Source organism: Mchenga conophoros, linkage group LG22, assembly GCF_057382185.1.
Source record: "Mchenga conophoros isolate Kocher_MC1m ecotype Shallow Benthic linkage group LG22, M_conophoros_male_GT1.1, whole genome shotgun sequence".
Lineage (NCBI taxonomy): Eukaryota > Metazoa > Chordata > Actinopteri > Cichliformes > Cichlidae > Mchenga > Mchenga conophoros.
Genome location: NC_140546.1, coordinates 34,481,006 through 34,505,614, shown reverse-complemented (window position 1 = coordinate 34,505,614; position 24,609 = coordinate 34,481,006). Strand labels below are relative to the sequence as shown.

The 24,609-nt window shown below is 38.5% G+C and overlaps 2 long non-coding RNA genes and 2 pseudogenes across 3 annotated transcripts; all 4 read left to right on the top strand.

Annotated features, from left to right (window-relative positions):
- The first annotated feature begins 1,399 nt into the window (after positions 1-1,399).
- Positions 1,400-13,858, top strand: LOC146549797 (uncharacterized; annotated as a pseudogene). Its single transcript, XR_014890354.1, has 12 exons — positions 1,400-2,297; positions 2,381-2,448; positions 3,321-3,488; positions 3,673-3,833; positions 3,916-4,003; positions 4,102-4,310; positions 4,426-4,525; positions 4,667-4,676; positions 6,758-6,837; positions 7,294-7,427; positions 13,597-13,665; positions 13,760-13,858. The product of XR_014890354.1 is annotated as an uncharacterized LOC146549797 (transcript).
- LOC146549800 (protein mono-ADP-ribosyltransferase PARP9-like) lies at positions 5,614-6,427 on the top strand (annotated as a pseudogene).
- Positions 9,563-10,242, top strand: LOC146549799 (uncharacterized). The gene is made up of 3 exons (XR_014890536.1): positions 9,563-9,690; positions 9,860-10,003; positions 10,101-10,242. It is a non-coding gene; the product is annotated as an uncharacterized LOC146549799 (long non-coding RNA).
- LOC146549798 (uncharacterized) lies at positions 10,615-12,435 on the top strand. The gene is made up of 3 exons (XR_014890537.1): positions 10,615-10,859; positions 10,957-11,067; positions 11,555-12,435. It is a non-coding gene; the product is annotated as an uncharacterized LOC146549798 (long non-coding RNA).
- Positions 13,859-24,609: the final 10,751 nt, after the last annotated feature.

The following is a 24,609-nucleotide window of genomic DNA, read 5'->3' as shown; positions in this document are numbered from 1 at the left end:
TACGCTGTCATTACATAATTATTATTAGTACACTGAACTTTTCTTCGAGGCCTACGTGGACAAAAATTTTCGGTTTACCCACCAACAATAAAATGGAAAGGTGAGTAATTAACACTAAAATTGGACTATTAACAAGAAACGAGAACATTCCAGCCTTTTAATGCCAGTTATTTTCCTCAGTCTAATTAGAGAAAATTGTTTTAGATTGTTTGCGCTTTGTATATAGTCTTTGTCCAGAAATGTGTCTAAAATCATAATTTTTAGAATTTGAAAACTTCAATAATATTGATATATGCTCTCCATTGGTTAGTATATATAGAAATATAACATATACCTAAGATTAGATTTTGTACTCTTAGGCGTACATTTAAAAGTAACACCCTCCATTTAAGCGTAGTGAAAACTGTTCAGTCGTTTGACTTTTGATGTTGTATCTTTTCTTAAATATATATATTCATTAAGAAAAAGAAGTGATAACACATTGAGATAATTGAAAAATACGTAACATTTTCTAGTACGAACAAATACGTTAAAACAAAATCAATGTTTGGTTGCATTACTTGTAAAACAACCATAATAAGTAACACTGTTCACCATGATAAATAACTCATCTTACAAAAGTGTTTTTGTCACATAAGGTCATAAATTCTCTTTTAAGCAACGATTTGCATTGGCTTGACACAATGCCTCTTTCAAGTCATGGTGATTGTGATAATGATTGTAAAGTCCGTTCGGAGCAACGGTCTTTAACAGCTTGTTTTTGTGGTTTAGGAGCCACTCAAAATGTATATGTAACATAGTATAACATTATTAATATTAATAAATCAATTAGGGAATGTGTATTACACAGTGAATTAGTGCTTGTGTTTTTTAACTATAGTGTTAATTACAGTAATTTGCACTGTGAATTTTACAATTTAGAACTTAGAGATAGTTTCTTAGCAAATAAACGTTAACAAGGGCTGTGTTAGTTAGCGCGTGTATGTCCAAAAATCTAAATGCTACCTGTTATGTTGTTGGCATAGAAAAAGGATTTTCATAGAGACACTGTAGTGACAAACATTGAAAGTGTTTATATATATATATTTTTTTTAATGTATATCTGAATGTTGCAGAGGAATGAATCAGATGAATCAGCTAAGGTCAACACAGACAGTAGCAGTTCAGAAGAAATATTTTTCACATCTGGTTTGCCACAGCAGAAAAGTTTCTTCTTCATAAATGAGAATAAATGGAAGGAGTTACGGCAACATCAGTCAGGAAGACTATTTAAAGGACTGCAAGTGGACAAATATAATTGCCAGTGGAGTCAGAACCCTTAATCCGTACTGCAGTTTTGGATTTCGGAGACAGTGTGAAAAAACTCTCTTCAAGATCAAAGGCACCGGTTTTCAGGTTTATGGGGTACTGCAGATTTCAGGACTGCCCTGTCACTGTGGCTGTGGTGGTTTATGACAAAGAGACACTGAAAGCAGAAGTCGTTTTCAAAGGAGGTGAGGTCTGCCATAATAACAAAGAGCTGAAAAGGCGGCCTGTGCGTGCACAATCACGTCAAAGTGCTGGAGAACTCCTCAAAAACAAATTACCAAGGAGCTTGTACTTGGAGTCTTTACAGAAAGTGCCACAAAAGGTGATCCAATCTGGCAACAGGGAGGATGCTCCAACAAAAGAAATCTTGAAAAACATTACATGGTCTGAAAGAAAAGCCAGTAGAGCAGATCCCAACGAGTTGATTAGCTTACAAAAGATAATTCAACAGTATCAGGACACTGAAAAGGACGTACTGCAGAAGATTCTGATGCATCCAAAGGGCGTAATGCTGTGGTCTAAGAAAACCTGGTCAGTTTTCCATCAAAGATGCAAAGAAGACATTGTGTACTTTGATGCCACTGGAAGTATAATAAGAAAAGAAAGTGCTGGAACGCCACCATACTATGTGTATGAGTTGGTTGTCAGAAACCCATCCAAAGGTGCTTCTCCTCTTCCAGTTGCTACATATGTCACATGTGACCACACTACAGCCTCTGTGACATACTTCTTGCAGGCCTTTCAGACTGATCTGGTCAGAGCATTTGGTAATCGGGCCTACAACAGGCCTGTCATGTTCATGTGTGATGGATCCCTGGTACTCCTCCGATCCATTTCCATGACATTCTGCAGAACAAGTCTAGAGGATCTGCTGCAGAAGTACTATGTCTTACTGAGTGGCCAGCATTCAGCACAGCAATTCAACATTCCCATTCTTCATCGATGTTTGAGCCATGTCATGAAAAATGCCAAGGACCTTCGTAAAAAACATTTATATCAATAATTAAAAAAGAATACAAGATTTGTAATGTAAAGGTCCTACTAACAGTGATTTCATTCGTTCATTTTCCCAGCATTCCAGAGAACTACAGGCTTGGAATGCATGTGTTTGGGCTCCTTGCATGCTGGGATAACTTAAAAGTAGTGCTGTCAAAATTATCGCGTTAATTGTTAAGATCAACGCGAAATGTTTAATGCATTAAAAAAATTTAACGCTGATTTTGTTTTTTTATTAATTTCCTGTAATCTAAGACCTTTAAATTCATGAGCACCTCTGGAGGAGGGGGCAACAGTGTGCTATGCTGGCGTTTGGCCTGACAGAAATGATTAGAAGAAGAAGTGACACCATGCTACTATCTAGCTAACACTAGCTAACACACGCAAGCATGGACGAGGGCGGACTTTTGGGTGGAAAGTTTCTCTTTAAGAAGTTGCCTGATGGCTTGTTGGACAAAACGAGAGTAAGATGCACAATTTGCAACGCTGAATTCAAGTACCACAGAAGCAGTTCATCACTGGCGTATCACCTGAGAGCAAAACACCCAACTGAATCCACCTCTACGGGACCTCGCCAGTCTACGCTTCAGGAGTATGGTGCTTGTGGACGAATAACAAAAAATGTGAGAGAAAAGGTAACCAATTCCTTGGTTGTTTGGATAGCTAAAAACTGCCGACCAGTTAGCATAGTAGAAGATGATGGACTGAGAGAAGTCATTCGTGCTGCATCAGGAGATGAGTGTTACAATCTGCCCTCGAGAGGAACCATTGTGTCGAGACTGCACACTTTGTATGGGGACCAGAGGGCTCAGCAGTCCAGCAAGCTTGTGCAAGTAAGGAATGTCGCTCTCACCGGAGACCACTGGACTTCGGTGAACAACGATAATTACTTAAAATATAAAGAATAAAAAAAATGTAATTGGAGCCAGGCTATTAATAAAGTAATTGAGATTAATCGCAATTAATAACAGAAAATTGTGAGATTAGTTAGTTAATTTTTTTTAATCTATTGACAGCACTACTTAAAAGACATGGATGATGTTGTCCATAGTGCAGCAATAGTGTTTTGCAGTCCTTGTAGTGGAAGGAACGTAACAAAACACTACAACAACTTGAAAATCCTTATGCAAAAACGGGGGACCCTGGATTTGGATGAAAAGACTGTGATTGCTGAAGATTACAAGGTTAGCTAAGATTTATTTTTTAAGTAACCATATTAATAACATTTTTACTTGTGTCTGACCCAAATGAATTAACGAATTCACATTATTTTAAAAATATGTATTTTAAACCACAATGACATTTTATATAATTAATTTTTCTATGGTTTGATAACTTGCTGAATACAGATATATATCTGTTTTACAGACTGATGTTCAGAATGCCCCCTTGAAGACCCATTTCCAGACAATTGTTGACAATGCAACACTGGACTGTGAGGGCGAAAGAAACATTTTTCATGCACCCAAATTTATTGCCGGTCTGGTAAATCACCTTCTACCACATGCAACTTTGTGGTCATCAATGATGTATTACTATCTTAAATTGATGTAAATGTGCTAAATGTTGAATTATCCATTTTAATTATGTTTTTGAATTACTTGTATTCTCCTTAGGGGATCTTGGACATCATGGTACTGGTCCTGCTTACCAGCAGCTCAGTAAACTCTATGGTGACATTCAGCAATCCAAGAACCAGGTATCATAGCGAGAAGAATAAGTGAAAAAGAAACATAAATTGTATATAAATTTACAATACATAGATACTGACTTAAACAATGTACTATTGCATTTAAGAATTTTACACAAGACAACAGAACCCAAGGAATCATGGAGAAAAGCCAGTGGGATTTGAAAAAAATCCGTATCCAGAGAAGGAGACTGACAAGGCTTGATGACTTTGTGGAAATTTGTCAAAAAATGCACGATGCCCTCCTGCTTGAATATGCAGACATGAAAAAATCAAGACAAAAAGGTATGAATAACTTTCTAATAATGAAAATTGTGTTTTATACAACTAGAACAAGAAACTAAGAAAAAGTGAAAACATTTGGCTATGACTATAGAATTAAGAGATAATAAAATAAGTAAGCATTAAAAGTATGTATGTGTAATCAACAGTATTTTCGCGTGGAAATGGAAAGACAAACGCCTTAAACGAAAAGGTGTGTACGTGTCACCGTTAGTGACAGAACTGCCACTGAAGAAAAAGAAAACTGAGGTAAGTCATCATGTTCCCATTATTTTCAATAATTAAACCTTGTGATGTCCTCCCGATTGCCATACTCCTTTGGTCCTCTGGGGTAAAGCGTCTGCTTTGACTATTTATAAAGCATCAATTATAAATTTGCCGCAAAGCAAGAAGGTCCTGAGTTCAATTCCACCATCAGGCCGGGGTCTTTCTGTGTGGAGTTTGCATGTTCTCCCCGTGGGTTCCCTCCGGGTACTCCGGCTTCCTCCCACCGTCCAAAGACAAGCAGTTTGTGGGGATAGGTTAATTGGATAATCCAAATTGCCACTAGGTGTGAATGTGCGAATGAATGTGAGTGTGAATGGTTGTCTGTCTTTGTGTGTTAGCCCTGCGACAGACTGGCGACCTGTCCAGGGTGTACCCTGCCTCTCGCCCTATGACAGCTGGGATTGGCTCCAGCGCCCCCCACAACCCTGAAAAGGATAAGCGGAAGCGAATGGATGGATGGAATTATAAATTATCATCCGTCTCCATGTTTCAATGTTTTATCAAACTGTATTCCAACTGATTACCTGAAATCTTTATGTGTTTTGACATTTTTTTACACCTAGGCATGGGCCTTAGTGAACCCCCACTTTAATGCCAAAAAATGCATGTCCATAGGTGACATAAGTGCAGGAGGAAGCTCAGGTTTTTTGCTCTTTGCTGGTCACACCATGTACAGCTTTGTTTTCAGCAGTTGTAGGCCAAGGGCATATGAATTAAACAAGCTTTCAAGGGTGATCATTGTCTTTTGGAGACCTACTGTATTTAGCAATCTACACTAGCATGTTCTCTGTACAGCTGGACCGGGCATCACATACTGACAATGTTTTTATCTCATAGTTCCTCTGTTTACTTGGGATGTAATGTTGGACAGAATCCTTTAAGGGGACTAGGCACTCATACACAGTCATATCAGTTCCTGTATGGTACACCAACAGCAGGACAGATGCTCACTCGTTACATACGTCTCAAATCAGAACACGTTTGTCTCATTCATGACCATATTCTTTTGTATAATATATTCTATTATATAAAGTCATTCAAAAATGTTCTGTTAAGAGGTAAAAGGGAAGAACACTGTTCAAACCTTTAAACAGGAACAGCACAAACAATATGATGCTTGTCAAAACCAGGTATTTTTAGAAATGTTTTTAATGTCTACATTTATGTTTTGTGTGTTATTGTCATAAATGACTCTGAAAATTGACATGTGTCTATCTTTGTAGGATGAGAGCCAGGAACAAATAGCCGTTTGCCAAAAAATAGCAACATACATGGCTAATAAAGCATCGGTCACAGTACGGAAAAGAGATTTATGCGCCTTCAAAGTGGATGCAATTGTTAATGCAGCTAATGAAAGTCTCTCTCACATGGGTGGACTTGCAAAGGCACTGTCTGCTACTGGAGGACATACTATCCAAGCAGAGAGTGATCTCTTCATTGCCAAAAATGGCAAATTAAAAGGCTGGACAAGTTGCAATTACCACAGCAGGCAAACTACCTTGCATGAAGCTGATTCATTTGGTAGGCCCGTGTCTGCAGAATGACCCAACAGTGCACATGATATCCCATGCAAAGAAACTTTTGACTAAAGGTATTTTGAACGTCATGACATGTGCAGAGGAGCACAAATTTTCCTTTGTTGCCATTCCAGCAGTGAGCTCTGGAATATTCAACTTTCCAGTCTCAATTTGTGCTGATGTTGTAGTCACCACAATCAAAAAGTACTTTGAACATAAGAACCGCACAAGTCCTCCATTTGAAATACACCTGGTAAAAAACGATGATCCAACCGTGAAGGAAATGGAAAGGGCCTTCAAAGAGATCCTTTTGGAGCCACTCTCTGATGTCAGGAGGACAGCGAGTATACCCATTTTTAAAGTATAATTGTCATCTTTAGTGTTAGAAAAACAATTTATTATGAAATAATAAGTGAAACTTAAGAATTAGAGCATCTTTGATGCATAGAATAACCCTTTTCAAATTGTGCAATAAAAATTAGCAGTCATTAAATACATTCAGGCTATGTTGTTCTTCTTCATTTGTTATGATTTTGTAATCACCGCACTTAGTGAGTATTATGTGAAATATATCAACATTAAAAACGTGTAATTCATGCAAAAGGTAATGCAATTTTTTCCTTAATAAAAAAATTAAAATGATCACAGCAGTAACAAATATTTTCGTTTAAATTCAAACCACAAATCAAGGGGCCAGAGGATTCTCCATCTACACTGGAAAGGACAGAGCACCTTGTGAGAAAAACAACCGGTCTGACAAAGGACACTGCATCACAGGTGATGTTTCACAAACAAACTCATTCACAATCAATTCAATAACTATGTCATCTGTTTGAAAAACCAAGTTTGTTTGTACATATTTTTGTAATTATATATTAGATTTTATTATATGTATGTGTTGATGAATGAAAAGTACAGACCACAGAAAAATGACAAATGTCAGTCCAACAATAAATGTAACTTTTACATGTTACTGGCCTTAATATTACAAAAACAACAGTAACTGACTCAATTTTTAATTTCTTAATGTAGTTTAACATCTCAAATAAATTACATTAAAATCTATGTCAAATTTGGAGATGTTTTCGTGTTGTTGCGTCAGGTACAAAAATACTTTTAAAAATTAGATTTAAAACCGTTGTAATCGATTACAATGAATGTTCTCATAAGAAGAATTATTTGAATTTAGTTACTATTGTCTTCAAATGTGTTGTCCACAAATATGCGACACAGGTCGCATATTTGTGGAAACAACAGTAAACGAAGTTGTTGTTTCTGTGGTCCCATCTCAGATTAGAGGTAACAACTTTGTCATACATCACAGTGAGTTCCTGACCCTTAGACCACACAGCTGGCTTGTTGGAGAGGTATGTAATCCAGTTAATTAAAAAAAGAAAAAAGTACTGCATAAGGTTAACGTTAAAGCTGGGGCAGAACATTAGTTGTTCCCTACACATTCAGTAAGTACTGCTTTAGATCGACATTCCAGGCATATCCTCATGACCGAATACTGAATATACGCAAGTAAAAAAAAATCTTTATTAACCTTTGTATTCCAAAACTTTATCATGTTTACAAAGTAATAAAAGCTTATTTATTATACTCCTCAGGTCATTGAAAGTCTCCTGCACCACTGGGCCTTTCGGAGCAGAGTGAAGCTGACCCCCCACCCACTTGAAACGTAAAGGCAAATAGGCGGAGCGGTTAGTGCTACGTTTGTGCAGATTTGTGCAGGTAAAATTAGCGTTTGTGCTGCTACGGTTTCCGAGATATTAAACTTTATTTTATAGGTCATTCAAAGGTCACCATCCCCCCAGACTGCTCCAAAACAAACCAAAATGGTCTACTTTTTTAGTGCTACGTTTGTGCTGATTTGTGCAGGTAAAATTAGCGTTTGTGCTGCTACAGTATCTGAGATATAATGATTTTAATTATCACGGCCTACGCTGTATAACACCAGTGTCTGTGGCAGTGAGTTTCAGCAGCTGTGGAGTTTTGCACTTTTTCTAGGCTTGCTGCATATTAACTTTTATTAGTTTACACTTTAGGAACACAATTTATTCAGCGGAAAGGTTGATATTTCTTTTGTTACTAGTGCAGAAACGTACACAAGGTAGGCTAAAGTTTTTATTTTTTCTGTGGCAAAACTGAGTTTCATGTGAAGTGATTCACGTATACCTAAATTATTATTATTTTTTACATACCCAGTTGGCCTCTATGATTTTGTTTTGAATTATATATGTTCATTATTATTAATGTAGCTGTCTCAGAAAAAATGAAGTGTTTGCTTTGATAGGTTGTTACCTACGTGTAGAAAACTGAATATTCCACAGCACCCAGGCGAGGGATCTTCAACCTGCGGCTCTAAAGCAACATGTGGCTCTCCAGCCCCTCCACTGTGGCTCTTATAAGACCAAGTAAGTCATTTTTTTATTATAAAGACAACAAGAAAGGGTTCTGTTAACAGTTTTTTTTTTTTATGAAATATCTGCATTGACTATTCACTGAATGTACAAGGCTTTTAAAAGTGATTTAATGTTTCTTAGGTTCAAATCTGTTTACTGTAATTTTCAAGTTGGTTGCCCATCTTTCCTAATTTTCAATTATTATGGAAAGGACTCACGTAGCTGGCTTCATTTTAACAAATACTTTTTTCCGTTATAAAGCTTTGATGATTCATTGTCTTATCAAATCTAAAAATAAGCATTTTTATTTACATTTCCATAGCTTACACGATACAACAACTCATTTTCTAGATATTTATAGGCTCTTTCTTTTTTTAGGCTCTAGACAGGTTTTGTAGCAGCAGGGGGAAAAGGGGCCCTTTGAAATGAAAAGGATGCTGACCCCTGACTTAAGCCACCAGGTAAACACAAAACAAATACAGAAAAATTATTGACAGAAAAATGGAACGGGTACGTTCAAGGCTACGGGTGAAGGTGACTGGGTGTGTAAAAGCAAATATGCATCAGACTGACAAAGAAAAGAGTGTTAAAAGATTTTTAATTTAGAACTTTAACTTTATGTGCAAAACTGAACTTACTGATAACACACACTAGCCATTTGAACACATGTAACTGTAATGAACCAAATAAAACAGAAAAATGCAGGCAGCACTCATTATACTGTGTATAACACAGCATGGGGTTGTATTTTTTTCTTTTCAGATGCTCCTGTCACTCCATTTCCCAGGTCATCATAGCACTCCCACACACATGGAGCTCTCCTGCAGTATGCAGTGTAATGCCCCAAACCATCAGTGGTCATCTTTCCATGGAAAGCAATTAATGCCCTCAAAGTGAACGACTTTCCTTGGAGAACCAGGTTGGAGGGAAATTCATTCAGTGGAAATTCTGTTTGGTTTGCAAGGTCAGTATCAATCCACACGATATCTCCAATGTTGTAGCTGTGAGTAACTGTCCCTGCACAGAGCTCATTTCCTGTGGTGCTGTCTTCTGTTTTGAATTCTGATGGACACAGAGATGGATTGGACAGTGGCCTGAGGCAGGTAGACTCAGGTAGGCCAAGTCCTGCTTCCACAGCCGTGCCAAGATGAGCCATACCAGACTCTTTGAGGACAGAGATGGCAGGAGAAACAAATGGCACTTCCCTTGTCATCCCTTTGCTGAGGTAGCAGTGCTGTGAGGAGCAGTGTTTGGTAAAATAAACACTTGAGATGTTCCTCATTGTCTTAGCAATTACAGCGGAGATATTGCACTGAGCATCGATTTGGATCGCAGCAGACCTCAACGAGACAGCTTCAAACATTACACTAAGCAGCTCTGCTCTCCTCCTGTAGGTTTGTTGGGTCACACCATCTGTGGCAATGGCTTTCACCAGCTGCAGGACTGGGTTTTCACTGTCTTTCAGAACAGCATTTTGAAATGTGGAGCTGTCACAGAAGGCACAACATAAGCACTGAAAAAATGCATCAAATGCACAGGTATTGAGCACAGAGATTGTCGATTCCCCTAATCTAATAGGCTGATGGAGGTTTCCATTTTTTAATAATTCCACTTTCACTCTTTTGGCCCCAAAAGTTTCATCTGCATGGAGCCATTCGGTACATGAAGAGAGGTAGGAAGTCCTCTTCCTTTTTTTGGGTGGAACAGCTAGGCCCCTCCAGTTCTCAACTGCATCCCCATCAGCCGGAAGAATGTTTGTGGCAGCATCAGATCCCACAAACGGGTGAGCATCCATTTTTATTTTGTCTTCTGCATTGTGAGTCGTCATGGATCCAGAATTGGCATCTGTGACTTTCAGTGATCCCACTGTTGCCTCATCTTTGACCTTTTCTTTTGCAGAACAAATCCGCATATTTCCCTCGATGAATGAAAGATGACGAGCAATGAAGCGATCGACTCGAAGAGGCAAGTTGTCATGTTTGAAAAGGCCATGTTTTATGTTTTTGAACTCAGCTTCAACAGTGGCTGAACTTGCTGTGATGCTGGTGCTTTGGAAGAGAGGGACCATTATTCCTGTCCAGAGTGGCAAGTAACTTGCGAGTCTTATTATATGAGGAATAATCTCAGGGAGAAAGTGAATATTATCTCTATCCCCGTTTGCTGCAGCAAGTGACCTGCTCTCCTCACATATTTCTGTTACCCACTGTCGTAGGTCAGTCTGGATCTCATCCACTGAATCCACTCTCTCACTTTCCTCCGTCTGTTCATCTGGAATGATGATGGAGTCTTGAGCAATTTGGGCTTTCAAGTATTTCTTGCACCTTTCTGAAGGAAGAGGGGCTCCAGAACTGTCATCACCTTCTGCCTCACTGAGGGCCACAACAGTGATAGCATGTAGGAGCTGTTTTGCATGGTCCAAACATTGAGACTGAAGAAGTTTTGCTAATGACCTGACAAAGAAATCTTTAACACAATGTGTTTTCTTCTTCAGGCAGTCCCACTGGCATATCATCTTGATGCAGTGCGCAACATCAACCCTGATATAACAAGGGGGGAGTTTGGCAGACTGGGTTCCAAGAAGGACATGAAAGCATTCATTAAGGTAGGACTTCAGATCAGGATGAGGAGTGAAAGCCTTGACCAGAGCTCCCAGAATTGCCAGAGAAAAGTCACTCACAGCTTCCTTTGGCACAGGTGCACCTGCACGAATCCATTCTGTCAACCAGTTTGCGATGGCATTAACATCATGTTTCTCTGACAGCATTTGCACCACTGGGACACTGGGGCAATTGTTTTCTTTCAGAATACCTTGATAAAGGAAGATATGGCCAGATTTGCCATTTGGTCTCAGCAGTTTTTTCACAACTGAACCGGTTGCATCAAAACACACAGTTGGGGGAGATTTTTTTTGACAATGTCTTATAAACATGCATCTGTGTTTGACTCCAGTAGTGACAGAAAAACTTGTCCAGTCCAATATCTCGGATGCTACCACTGTGAGGAACACTATATTTTAACAATTGCAGAGATGCAATGGGGTCCTTATCTCCTAATTCCAAGTCTTTTCTCTCTTGTTTGGCTTTTCGCAGTGTGGCCAAATTTGGAAGGTGGCTTGGCTCAGGATCTCCAACATCCATCAGATCTGCTGCCCTCGCTGACCTCCATACAGCTGGTTCCATTCTGCCCTCACACAGCTCTTTAGCGATCTGTTCACGCAGGTTTCCAGACATGAACCGCTTGGAGTGGCCAGTGTGCAGGGAGAAATCTGTATTTCTCATGAAACACTGGAGCACCATTGGACTATTAATTGCTGGCTGTCTGTCACATGACATTTCTAACTGGCCATGACACTCCTTACAGTCGCCTCTGATGTCCAGATATTTATTGGTGACAGTTGGATGGACCTTTGCTCTACGGAACACAAGTGTACATGTATTTTTGATCTTCTTCCATATAAGATCGTTGATGATATGAGTCCAAGTGCCAGGTTTCAAAATTGTGTATTCCCTTTTTTGGGTAGGAGAAATCTACACTTTCATATTTTGTGGAATTATTGTTTTTAAGATGGAGCTATTGAATTTGTGAGTTTATTAAATTGAGTCTGAGTATTTAACCCATGTACTGTACAGCACTTTAGTCCAGTGTACTACATGTTTTAAAGTGCTTTAGAAACTTTTTTCTTGGACATTTTTGAAAATGTTTAACATTGAAAAAAAATCCTTTTGATCCAGACAGTTAGCTATATCATGTATTAACTCAGTAACTAAAACCTCAGTATTTTAAATGTAAGCTTACCTTGTTCAGAAATCAGATGAACGCTGTTCTAAGAATCCTTCAGACACAGTAATGCCAAAAAATAGTTTTTTCTGCCAGAAAATGTGTATTTGATGCAAAAGACTGCTAGCTTGTTCGTTTCTCAAAAAGTGTTCATGGGAGTGTAAAATGTTCAAATGTAGTTTTCAATAAAGTTTTTTTAATCCACTCTAAAAAAAATAAATACTCAAGCATTTGCATCGTGGTTTCATGAACAAAAAGTGATTGAAGTAAAGAAATTGAAGTTTAAAAAAAAATACACTTATTACAAATTTAGCTTATTAAATACAACAAGAGGGTTTTTTTAACAGAACTTTATTGAACAAGTGAACACACAAAGTGAAAGGTCATTTGAAAAAGACATTTTTCAGCAGTAAACCATAACAGGATATCTCAAATCACAGGAGCACAAACGCTAATTTTACCTGCACAAATCAGCACAAACGTAGCACTAAAAAGTAGACCATTTTGGTTTGTTTTGGAGCAGTCTGGGGGGATGGTGACCTTTGAATGACCTATAAAATAAAGTTTAATATCTCAAAAACTGTAGCAGCACAAACGCTAATTTTACCTGCACAAATCTGCACAAACGTAGCACTAAAAAAGTAGACCATTTTGGCCCGTTTTGGAGCAGTCTGGGGGGATGGTGATGTCATCAGCAAAAAATATAACTTTTAATATCTCAGATACTGTAGCAGCACAAACGCTAATTTTACCTGCACAAATCAGAACAAACGTAGCACTAAAAAAGTAGACCATTTTGGTTTGTTTTGGAGCAGTCTGGGGGGATGGTGACCTTTGAATGACCTATAAAATAAAGTTTAATATCTCGGAAACCGTAGCAGCACAAACGCTAATTTTACCTGCACAAATCAGCACAAACGTAGCACTAAAAAAGTAGACCATTTTGGTTTGTTTTGGAGCAGTCTGGGGGGATGGTGACCTTTGAATGACCTATAAAATAAAGTTTAATATCTCGGAAACCGTAGCAGCACAAACGCTAATTTTACCTGCACAAATCTGCACAAACGTAGCACTAACCGCTCCGCCTATTTGCCTTTACGTTTCAAGTGGGTGGGGGGTCAGCTTCACTCTGCTGCCATTCGGCTAAATCTGGGGAATAATATCTACATTATGAACCACTACGCGAGCGATGTGATCCTCTATAGAGAGAACTAATCAGGAGACAAAGCTTGTCCAAGGTAAAAAAAATAAATTAATATATTCTAGAATTAATTTTTTAAAATTTTATTAATGTCTCGAGATAAATGGAAAAAGTATTGTTGCAAATTTGTAATTAATTTCTAATATGTCACAGGTGAACTTTGACAACTACAGAGCCATTTTATCCTTTGTGAACATTGGAAATGTACACTGGAAGTTTCTGGTTAGTACAAGCAGCATTTCTGTGAAAAAAAGTTTGTTTCAGTAACACATTCTTCATAATTTATGTACTTTTAAAATTTATATATCTATCGCAGTACATAAATGCAGATGACAGCTGTCTGTATTTTGTCGATCCGTCAAGAAACTCTTTGGAGCAGGAAGAGTCTGACCGTGCAGCCAAAAGATTCCGGTAATTATGCGTTATTACATCTATATAATAACATAAAATATTAGAAAAGTGACAGGAGGACTTAGGTCTTTTTCTAAAGGTGAACATATGGTCGTAGATGAAAGTTTAATAAAATCCGTGGTTATCAGTTCTTTAAAGAATTAAAAAAAAAAAAAAAAAAAACTTCAAAATTACACACATATGTCATTTTAAATAATAATAAAAAAAAACCCTGACAGTGTTTAAGCAGTGAGACATTTGAGACAGTTAACATTTGTAGATTTAAAAAAACATGTTATTAATTTTGATACTTCATGTAACATAATCTAGAGCACAGGGCTTTCTGACACACCATTAAAAACATAGTGATATGTATTATATGTGTCTGTGATTTATGAATGTTCTTTTTATGTGTGACTTTTATCTTTCATTTGTATATAAATGTGATACGTTATGTTCACAAAGTGAATACTTTCACATACTTTGTATGTCTTTGTATGTCTCTACCAGCTTTGCACATCTAGAGACTGGTAGAGACATACCCTAAAAGACTGGCAGCTGAGTATTGAGTCAGGGGGCTGAATAATTACGCACACCCCACTTTTCAGTTATTTATTTGTAAAAACTGTTTGGAATCATGTTTGATTTTCATTCCACTTCTCACGTGTACATCACTTTGTATTGGTCTTTCACGTGGAATTACAATAAAATTGATCCATGTTTGTGGCTGTACTGTGACAAAATGTGGAAAAGTTCAAGGGGGCCGAATACTATTGCAAGCCACTGTAGTAATTATTTTCTCATCAAATTCGTAATGTTGGTTAACACACTTACACCCCCCCCTTCTCCCTCTTCAGGTGCAGTGTGAGTTTTGTCTCAGATGGGCACATTTTGGATGTGCTCAATATGAGAGCAGCCTGGTCAAGTACTTGTGTAAAAAATGTGCATAGTTTGTTATGAATACTGTTTCTTTTTCAGCTCTTTCTCCCTGTGTTCTGTTGGATCTGTAAATGTCAAATATATTTATCTGTAAATATATTCAGTAAATATATACTGTAACTCTAATGGAGTGAGTTCATTGTCAAAGTTTATATAGTCAGGTCATTTCAATGGTGACAGGTGTATAACTTAAGCACCTTGGCATGCAGACTGCTTCTACAAACAAGTGCCTAACCATGCTACCTTTGTTATTATGAGCTAGAAGCATATTCTGACAGGAAGAATTACGTGCCAAACCATGCTACCTTTGTTATTATGAGCTAGAAGCATATTCTGACAGGAAGAATTACGTGCCAAACCATGCTACCTTTGTGAATGTGACCTACAAGCACACTTTAACGGGTAAAAAGAAGTGGCAAACCGTCCTGGCTTTATGACTATGAGCTACAAGCTCATAGTCATAAATTTAAATTTATGCTGGAATTATTGTGTGGCAGCAGAAATGTGCATAAATTACGTACAGTAGGACATTTTGCCAAAGTAGGGCAGTTTGTCAGGGGACACCGTAAAATTATCCTACTGGTAGGACGGTTTACCAAAGTAGGGCAATTTGTCAGGGGACACCGTAAAATTATCCTGCGGGTAGGACGGTTTACCAAAGTAGGGCAGTTTGTCAGGGGACACCGTAAAATTATCCTACTGGTAGGACGGTTTACCAAAGTAGGGCAGTTTGTCAGGGGACACCGTAAAATTATCCTGCGGGTAGGACGGTTTACCAAAGTAGGGCAGTTTGTCAGGGGACACCGTAAAATTATCCTACGGGTAGGACGGTTTGCCAAAGTAGGACTGTTTGTCAGAACACCGGTTGTTTGTTGAGCTGACTTTTGTGTATTTAATCACGGCTTGTTTTTGTTGTGTTTTGTGGTTGCAAAAATGGGTTACATGAGATTTTAGCTGAGATTCTGAGGTTTCTGAGGGTACCACACATGTCGGGACTTTTATATTTATATATTATATTTCTGACCCAGTGTTATAACCGATTAAACTTGATCTAATTCCCTTTTTCCCCTGGTACCGGGGGTGTGGGGCTTAATAGGTAAGGCTAGACAGCTTTATAGTAGAGGATAAGAAGTCACTGAGCTCCAATTAAAATAACCTGGCTCAAATTATCTATCTTGAATGTAGATGCCATTTGAGTACAGTGAACTCATTGTTGTGTTTAAGAATGCAATTTGAGATTATTTGAGCTTTGTCACATGGTGTATTATCCTCCTGGAAGCAGCCATTATGAGATGGGCACTTCTGATGGCTAGGACATATTTACTTTTTAAAAAGTATTAAATAACACACAATTGAATATTATATTACATTAGAGATTATATATTAATGATATATTTCCACCAATAGAAGCTTACTGTAGAGGAACCAGCTTTTAATATAAAAGAGAACATGGCAATATATGTATCCTTTATATGAAAGCATGGGCTTTTTCAGTTCAGTTCAGTTCATTTTTATTTCAAACATTTCAAACATGTGCCTTCACAATCATTACAAAATATCATTCCATTATTTGTTTGAAAAGGAGTAGGCTGAAGTATTTACTTATTTGTCCCTACCCCCTCAAGTTTTACCTCTCATTCATTTAATTTTTTTTTGTCTTAAATTAAACAAACAACATGAAACATATAAACATATGAAGTAAAACAAAACATAACATACATAAATTTTCTGCAGAGTACTCCAACAAAATTTACCAGTGTGATTAATAATAGTTCTTTAAAAAAAATACTTGAAACAAAACTATAGTTGCTTACAAATTGTCTATACAGTCTTACAGAGACACACTTTGTAGCTCCCTACTAAAGCCAGATGGTCTTTCAGATTCAGTCTCCTATTTGTGAAGATATTTTTGGAAAATACGCTGGTAACACTACATGGAAAGCAGACCCTCAAGACCTTAAATGGTGTTTTGAACTGAACGGTCTACAAAAGTTACCATGCCATTTCTATAGAAGAGAGCTTGTTTAAAAAAAAAAAAAAAAAAGCCTCATTCACACCCACTTGCATAAGTGGGTGTGAATGAGGCATGTTGTATACAGCGCTTTGAGTACTCCGGGAGAGTAGAATATATAAGAATCAGTCCATTTACCATCATGTTTTAAAATAGTCAGCTGAATTCTGTACTGATTGAACGTTCTGATTTGGGGGGAGGGGAGATTTCTAAACACGTATGTCCTTTCAAAAATTGGATCATGCAAGTTAATCCTCACTGATATTTACAATACAGATCCACAAAGGGAACTTGGAAGTGAGGTAAAGTGGCTTCTTTTATGGTTTACATGCTAAAATTTTCCCAGGAAAATTGGTTGTAGCTTACTGAACGTAATAGTATTGTAAATATGTTTTTTTAAACTTCAGGTTATTAATGCTTATCTGACGCTCTTGGTGAGCAAATTCAACAAAGAAAGTGCTGACAGAGCATTTATGGTCAACACATTTGAAATGACACTCCTATGGAAGCAGAATAAACCAAAAATGTACGTATTAAACAATGTTCTGTCATTAAGTTGTCTTTAAAAGCTTCATCATTGAGGTGGGTCTAGTTAACGTGTTTTTTCACTGTCTTACAGATTGACCCAGGGTTGTACAAGTACATCTTGGGAGTTGCCAATGAAGGTCATCACTGGATGCTGGTGGTAACAATTTTTTCGTACTTCATGGTCATTGCCGTATATACGTAATAGGTGACAAATTAAATTCTCTAAATTATAGACTTGAAGAATTAGTTGCAATGAAGAAAAGAGAATGTTGAAAAAACATCTAACTAAGACATTGTAGGTATTGTTTTAAATAGTTTGTTACCCATGTCGATCTCATGGTCAAGCATAAATAAAGTAGTGCATTCAGTCTGTAACTCTAAACTCTAGTACTTCAACATTTAGGTGATCATATCTGGCGAGAGAAGCAGCATTTTTCTAGACCCACTGGGTGAAAGCAAAAAGCACATCAAACACTGCCAGGACATTACAAGGTAAAGTAGTCTCTGCATACTTGAAAACACAATGTAAATATAGTATCACAAAAAACATTGACAATTTAGACATTGACATTTAAAGTTAACATAAAACTGTAGTAGTTGCAGTGATCTTTAGAATAACCCATTTTATGAATCCCCGTCTGGCATTTCGGAGTTGATGTATGTTGGCAAAAATATAAATACACAAACCAATCAGACAATTTTAATTCTAACAAAACTCCACTGATGGTTAATCAGGTATTGTATGCATGCATGTTCTTTGTGTCTGGGGATGGGCATCTAGGTACACACCGGCTCACTCCTTGGCGGCCGCTTATCGGGGCCTGGAGCCTGGGGCTCGCTCGGGCCACTTCGGAGGCGGGGTGCCCCCGGCCTCTCGGCCTGGGGCTCGGTCACTCAGGCACAGCTGGCTGCCGGCGGAGCTCACGGGCGCGTCACTGCAACTCCCCCTGGCTTCTGCTCGGTGGCTGCTGAGTGAGCCCTCATCTGGGACTCTCCTCAGCTCTTACTGGGACAGTGGCGCGGCTGTTGGTCTTCCTTGGTCTCTTGTGTTCTGGGGGCCTCTGGATGTCTGGAGTTTTGATCTCCTCCATACCTGCTTCATACCCTGGAGGACGGGGCTGTGGCTCCCCACACTCCCTAGCAGATCGTTACATGGAGAAACCTTTGGAATGCAAGCATGCTGATCCACACAGGTATGCACACAGGTGTACACACGGGTGTTCACAGACGTGGACTACAGCTTTCTTGGCTGCTGCCTCAAAGCACATTGTGCGCTGTCTATCTTGCGTGCTGCACAATATCGTTTATTATTTAGTATCTACTGATATCTACTGCTAGCTAGTTTATTGTGATGAAGCTGTTTTTTTTTTTTATTATGTTGCTCTTTGTTGTTTGCTTTCTCTTCTGTTTTTTCTCCATACAGGTGACCCAGGTGTTTTTTTTTTGTTTTTTTCTTTCTTCCCCCCCTTCTCACCGTCTCTTCTCCCCTTTGGTTTTCTTTCTCTCCCTCTCTTTCTTTCATTCTCTCTCCCTGTCCTATCCCCCAGTCATGTCTGTCCCGTTTGTAGCAACTGAAAATAAAATAAATTCATAATTATAATAAAGGTCAATCAAATGGACCAATATGGCAAGGCCATGATGATCCACTTGGTAAAATAAATCCGCTTGACATCTTTCTTGGCCTTAAGACAACAATTCTGACGGCTAAAGATCCAAACGGGACACAAAAAAAAAAGGTATTGTATGCATGCTACAGTCAGTGTGCCTAAAAGCAATTAATGCTTCTTGTGTGTAAACAGCATCTTCTTTTGGGAATAATGCAAAATCTGCTTTGTACCCCAGAAATAATTTTGGATAAGAGGGCAGATTGTATCTGTTAAAAATACCCTCAACCTTTTAAACATTAAAAGAAAAAACCCATTCCATGCGTGCTAGACGAGGTAAGACTTTAGCTTGTTAAAGATTATTTTTCCTCCTAGGATTGTATAGACTTGTTATGTTCCCTAAACACACTTAAAATGTCATTAAGTATTTGGATTTGTGGATTACAACAGCACAATTTATGTCACTCTCAGCAGATTGCTTCCCTGATTGGACATCATGAAATGGACATCCAAGGTGGACTGAGACAGCTCAAGATATGTAGCAAAAAACAAACAAACAAGACACCTTTATTGTCCTCCACATCTGTATCTCTGACTGGTGAAAATTCACTCATGCACTCCATCTCCATGTCCAGTTCTGATAATACATCTAAAAGAATCATGGCTGGCACGAATATGTAGCTGGCGCAGTGATGACTTATCTTCCAGACTACAAAAATAAATAAATAATAATAATTATTAAAAAAAACTGATGGAACCATTAAACTAGTCGAGGGTGTCGGTTGTGAAACATGACTGTTCAGGAATATCGTCATCACTACAGCAAATGTGCCAAAGTTGAAAATCTGAGCAAAGTGCTTGCGAATGAGATGCAAGAGTGAGTATAATACTATGTGACTTGAGGAGAAGGAGGACACAAAAGATTTGTCTGCTGTTGTTAAGGGATACCAGATCAGGATGGTGGTTTAATGTAGTATTTGATTATATTATAAAATACAAATTTCTATTCTTCTGCTTTGATATATAGAAGAATATCGTGCCCATCTGTAAATAAGAAAAAAAAAACTTAAACTACTTGTTTGAGTTTTGTTGAAGTTCTTTTGTTTCAGCTACATTTCATGATTTACGCCAACCTTTATTTAATATCGCAATTTTTTCTTTGTATGCTCTGTCTGAATTAAGTTATGTGCTTATTTGCCACATATGCACACAGTCTCTTTCATGTATCATACAATGTGAAGTGCAGTTGGGACCGAAATGCAAGGATGCAGAGAGGCCAAAAAGAAGGCAAAAAGCATAAACTTAGCAGGGGACACGGAAGAACAGAATCTTAGCCATTAAACTGATATAAAGTAAAGCAACACGACCAGACAGCGTACACAGTGTGACAAGACAAAGAAGCATTACAAACGGAGGCTTTAAATACATGCAGGAGATAATCAGGGAGAGTGGAAACATAAGGTAACAAGTCACAGCTGAAACTAATTATGACAAAGGAGGCAGGACCAACAGCAAGGCACAAGAGACAGTGGATTATAATCCTAAACGTGGAGACAGCAATTTTACAAGAACATACAAAGTTGTAAAGAGGAGGCCAGAATAAACTAAAACAAAATTAATTAAATATTAATATACTCCAAGAAAGACAAAGTCCCAATAAACAAACAGTAAAACTTGTTAAAAGCTACCTTTCAATATATTCAGTTTCTAAAAGGCACAATGACCAGATAAAGCATGTGGCAGTGTTGATATTTAACACAGACCACCAAGAAATGTTTCTGATGAATCAACTGTGGAATTTAACGTATCTAAAATTCATATTGCGGTATAATTTGAAGCATGTGTGGTAACAATATATGTATCGTGATATATTCTTTTCTTGTGTGTCATATACATGTATATGATCTTAAAATGACTCAACATACACATGTCAGATATATTGCAGATGAATAAACACACTTCAAAAAAGTACAGAATGCCGTTTTAAGAACATTTATTGTGCAAAACTTAAAACAAATTTAAATGACAAAACTTTTCAACTTTTTCCAAACAATGTAACACAAAATTCTTAAATAACAAATACAAATGAAGATAAATGCACGAACATTTCTGAATAAAATGCAAGTAAAATATCAGTAAAACTCAAAATTCTAAATTGTTTAAAATAAAGTGCAAAATGTAAATAAATACACATTACAATTCTCCCTGCTGTCCTGATTACTTATTTATATTGCACATAAAGCTGCACATATTTGAATTGAAAACCCTTCACGTTTAACAGGTGTTACGGCCGAGACCGTTTTGGACGAGTGACAGGACTCAAACGCAGGACGCCGAACAGCTCGTAAGTAGATTTTAAGAATAAAGTTTAATGTTTCCACAAATATTCATAAACAAAAAGGTGAGAGTAGACAAGTACGACGTTCCACCACTGAAACTAAGTAATGATCTGGTCCGGGTCAGAGAGGACAGCTATTCCAGGGATTGGACTGGAAAGCAAGTCACATTTGATCCAGGAAAAGGTCGGGGTCACTGTAACAGAGTGCAGATGTTCAGATACGGATAAGGAGACATATGAATATGTTGCTGGTTCAGAATCCTCCTTCGTACTGCGTACTTGCCAAAGGAGGTCGGAGATGACGTAGAGGGGTGAGTAGTCCGGGTGTGAAATCCAAAAAACTCCTGGCGTGGAGGCAGAGAGGCAGGTAGGTAATTTGGGTAATAGCCTGTGGGACTGCCAGATGGTCCAGCATCCAAGTAGGTGCTCTTCGACAGGGGTTGACAGTTGGGTGTAGCTAAGAGAGAGGCGCACAAAAGACAAACATACAGTGAGGCAAAGTGATTCACAAAATACATAGGGAATGATGGTGGTGGCCTGCACTGACTGACGTTAGCAGAGAATCTGGCGAAGAGAGATTGAGTACGCTGGCCTTATGAGTCCCCGGCTAAATTACCCACAGGTGTAAGCGATCAGCAAAAACACTGAGGCCCCTCCCCGGGGTGGAGACGCCGGCTCGGAGGGAGACACACTGGCACACACCCGGACCATGACAACAGGTTCCTTTTCTGTTAAATATAGCACAACAAATTTCAAACTTGCGATATGTAGTGCAAATACAAACACAACAATCACACAGATTCTGTCATGTCAGTGCCCTGCCAAGTTGGTACCAGGTGCCTGGTTTTTCTGTCTGCTTTCAGGACCTGTGATTAGTCCTTCTCCTGTTCAAGCACCCGTTGAATCATCTGTTGTCAAGACTTTTTCCCATTGTAAGAAAAGGCACTTACTATTTTCTTGCACTTGCCAATTGCACGTTCAACACAGGTGTCTTTCATACTTCTCTCTCTCCAGTAGCTGGAGTTTGTAAGGGTGCCATTTGTGAGTAGCTAATATCCGCCGAAGGGATGTTCGACTAATGCCACTCTCCAGTGACATGCAGCAAGTGCTACGCTGTGGGCTCTTGCTGAATGAAGCTAGGACAGCCACTGATGTTTCTTCATTAGTGACAGTTTTCTTGCATCCACATTTTGGCAAATCCAACACTGAACCAGTTTCACGAAACTTAGCAAGCGGTTTGCTAACTGTAGCATGGGAGATGGGTGGTCTCGTAAGGTGTCTTGCATTGAAATCTGCTGCAATGACCCGGTTACTGCGTTCACCAGATATCAACACAATTTTGATCCGCTCCTCACGTGTTAACCTCTTTGTTCACAGCCATTGACATGTCAAAGAGAAAGTATTCAGAATACGTTGCTCTCATTGAGTGACATAACAGAATATGTTACAAAATACATTTTGGGCCATGTAATCTCTAATCTGTAGTGGAATACATTTTAAAAGTAGTCTTCCCAACACTGACAGAGATGATTGTGAGAGACCTACAACCTCTTTCCATAGTGGAGGATGATGGCTTCGGGAATTTTGTTTAGACACTTGACCCCAGGTACAAAATTCCAGGTAGAAAATCTTTAACGGAGGGGAAACTACCAGCTTTTTATGAAGACTGTTGTGCTAAGATTAGAAAGGCACTGAATGGTGTGGGCAATGTTGTGCTCACCACTGTGATGTGGACATCAAGAGCCACAGAAGCATATTTAACAGTCTCATGCCACATGATTGATGAAAACTGGCAAATGGTGGCATACGTGCTATAAACATGCTGTGTTCCTGGATAACACACTGCAGACAATATTTTTGCACAATTAACTAGAATTACAGAAGAATGGGCCATAAAGGAGAAGATTCTGGCTGTTTTAACAGATAGTGCTGCTAACATGGTTGCTGCTGTGCGCAAAGCAGGATGGAAACACTACTCATGTTTTGCAGACACTTTAAATTTGGTGGTGAAAGACTCCATTAAAGCCCTGCCTGACTTGCTTGAGCTTCAGCAGAAAAGCAGTGCTATTGTTGCTTTCTTTCACCACATCACTAAAGTTGCAGACAAGACAAGAAGCAGCAGAAGTTCCCTGAACAAAAACTTATTCAAGCAGTTGAGACAAGGTGGAACTCCACATTCTACATGTGGGAGAGATTGCTTGAGCAAAAAGAGGCAGTTACCACAGGTCCTCTGTGTCCTTGGGAAGAGCTCACTTTGTTTAAATGAGGAAGAATGGTCTGTCATTCATCTCTCCATCAATGCACTGAGACCATTTGAGGAAGGAACCAGAGAGAGGGATCAGGATCCACTACTTTGGTGGAAAAACAATGTACAAACATTCCCCTCTCTGAGCAACCTTACCAAAAAATACCTGACAGTGGTTGCAACATCAGTGCCAGCTGAGAGGATTTTTTCAAAAGCAGGGCAGTTAGTGATTAACAGAAGAAATGCATTAAAGGGAAAAAAGGTTAATATGATACTGTTTTTGAACGAAAACCTGTAACCAAAACCTTTGTTCTGCACAGACAAACTGAAGGCTTTGGGGGTTGTTAAGTTGTTTACTTAGTATTTATATTTTCACCAGTTGTTGTTTTTGTTGTTCAGAATTTTAATTGTTATTTTTTGTATTATAGTTTCTCAACTGTACTTGTTTGTTTAAATTTGTTTACTGGTTTGGGTGCACTTTTTTGTAAAGGTTTTTCTAAAAAATATTCATAATAAAGCATTTTCTATGTAATTATAAATTTTCTCCTGATTATGTCCTGGGTTTAAAAAAAAAAAAAACACTTAAGGTCATGAAAATTAATTGAGATTTATCAATTCAATGACGCATCCACCTTATTTTGGGGCGATCATGGCTCAAGAGTTGGGAGTTCGCCTTGTAATCGGAAGGTTGCCGGTTCGAGCCCTGGCTCCGACAGTCTCGGTCGTTGTGTCTTTGGGCAAGACACTTCACCCGTTGCCTAGTGGTGGTGGTCAGAGGGCCCGGTGGCGCCAGTGTCCGGCAGCCTCGCCTCTGTCAGTGCGTCCCAGGGTGGCTGTGGCTACAATGTAGCTGCCATCACCAGTGTGTGAATGTGTGGATGACTGAATGTGTAAAGCGCTTTAGGGCCCTTAGGGACTAGTAAAGCGCTATATAAATACAGGCTTTTTTTTTTTTTACCATTTATTTATTGAAAAGTATCGGTATCAGCGATAGTGGCACGTGTTTACTTGGTATCGGATTGATACCAAAATATGCAGTATCGCACACTACTACTAATAAGCTTGTGTGCTGCAGGGTAGCTTTAAATTTTAATTTGATAAGTTCTGGGAC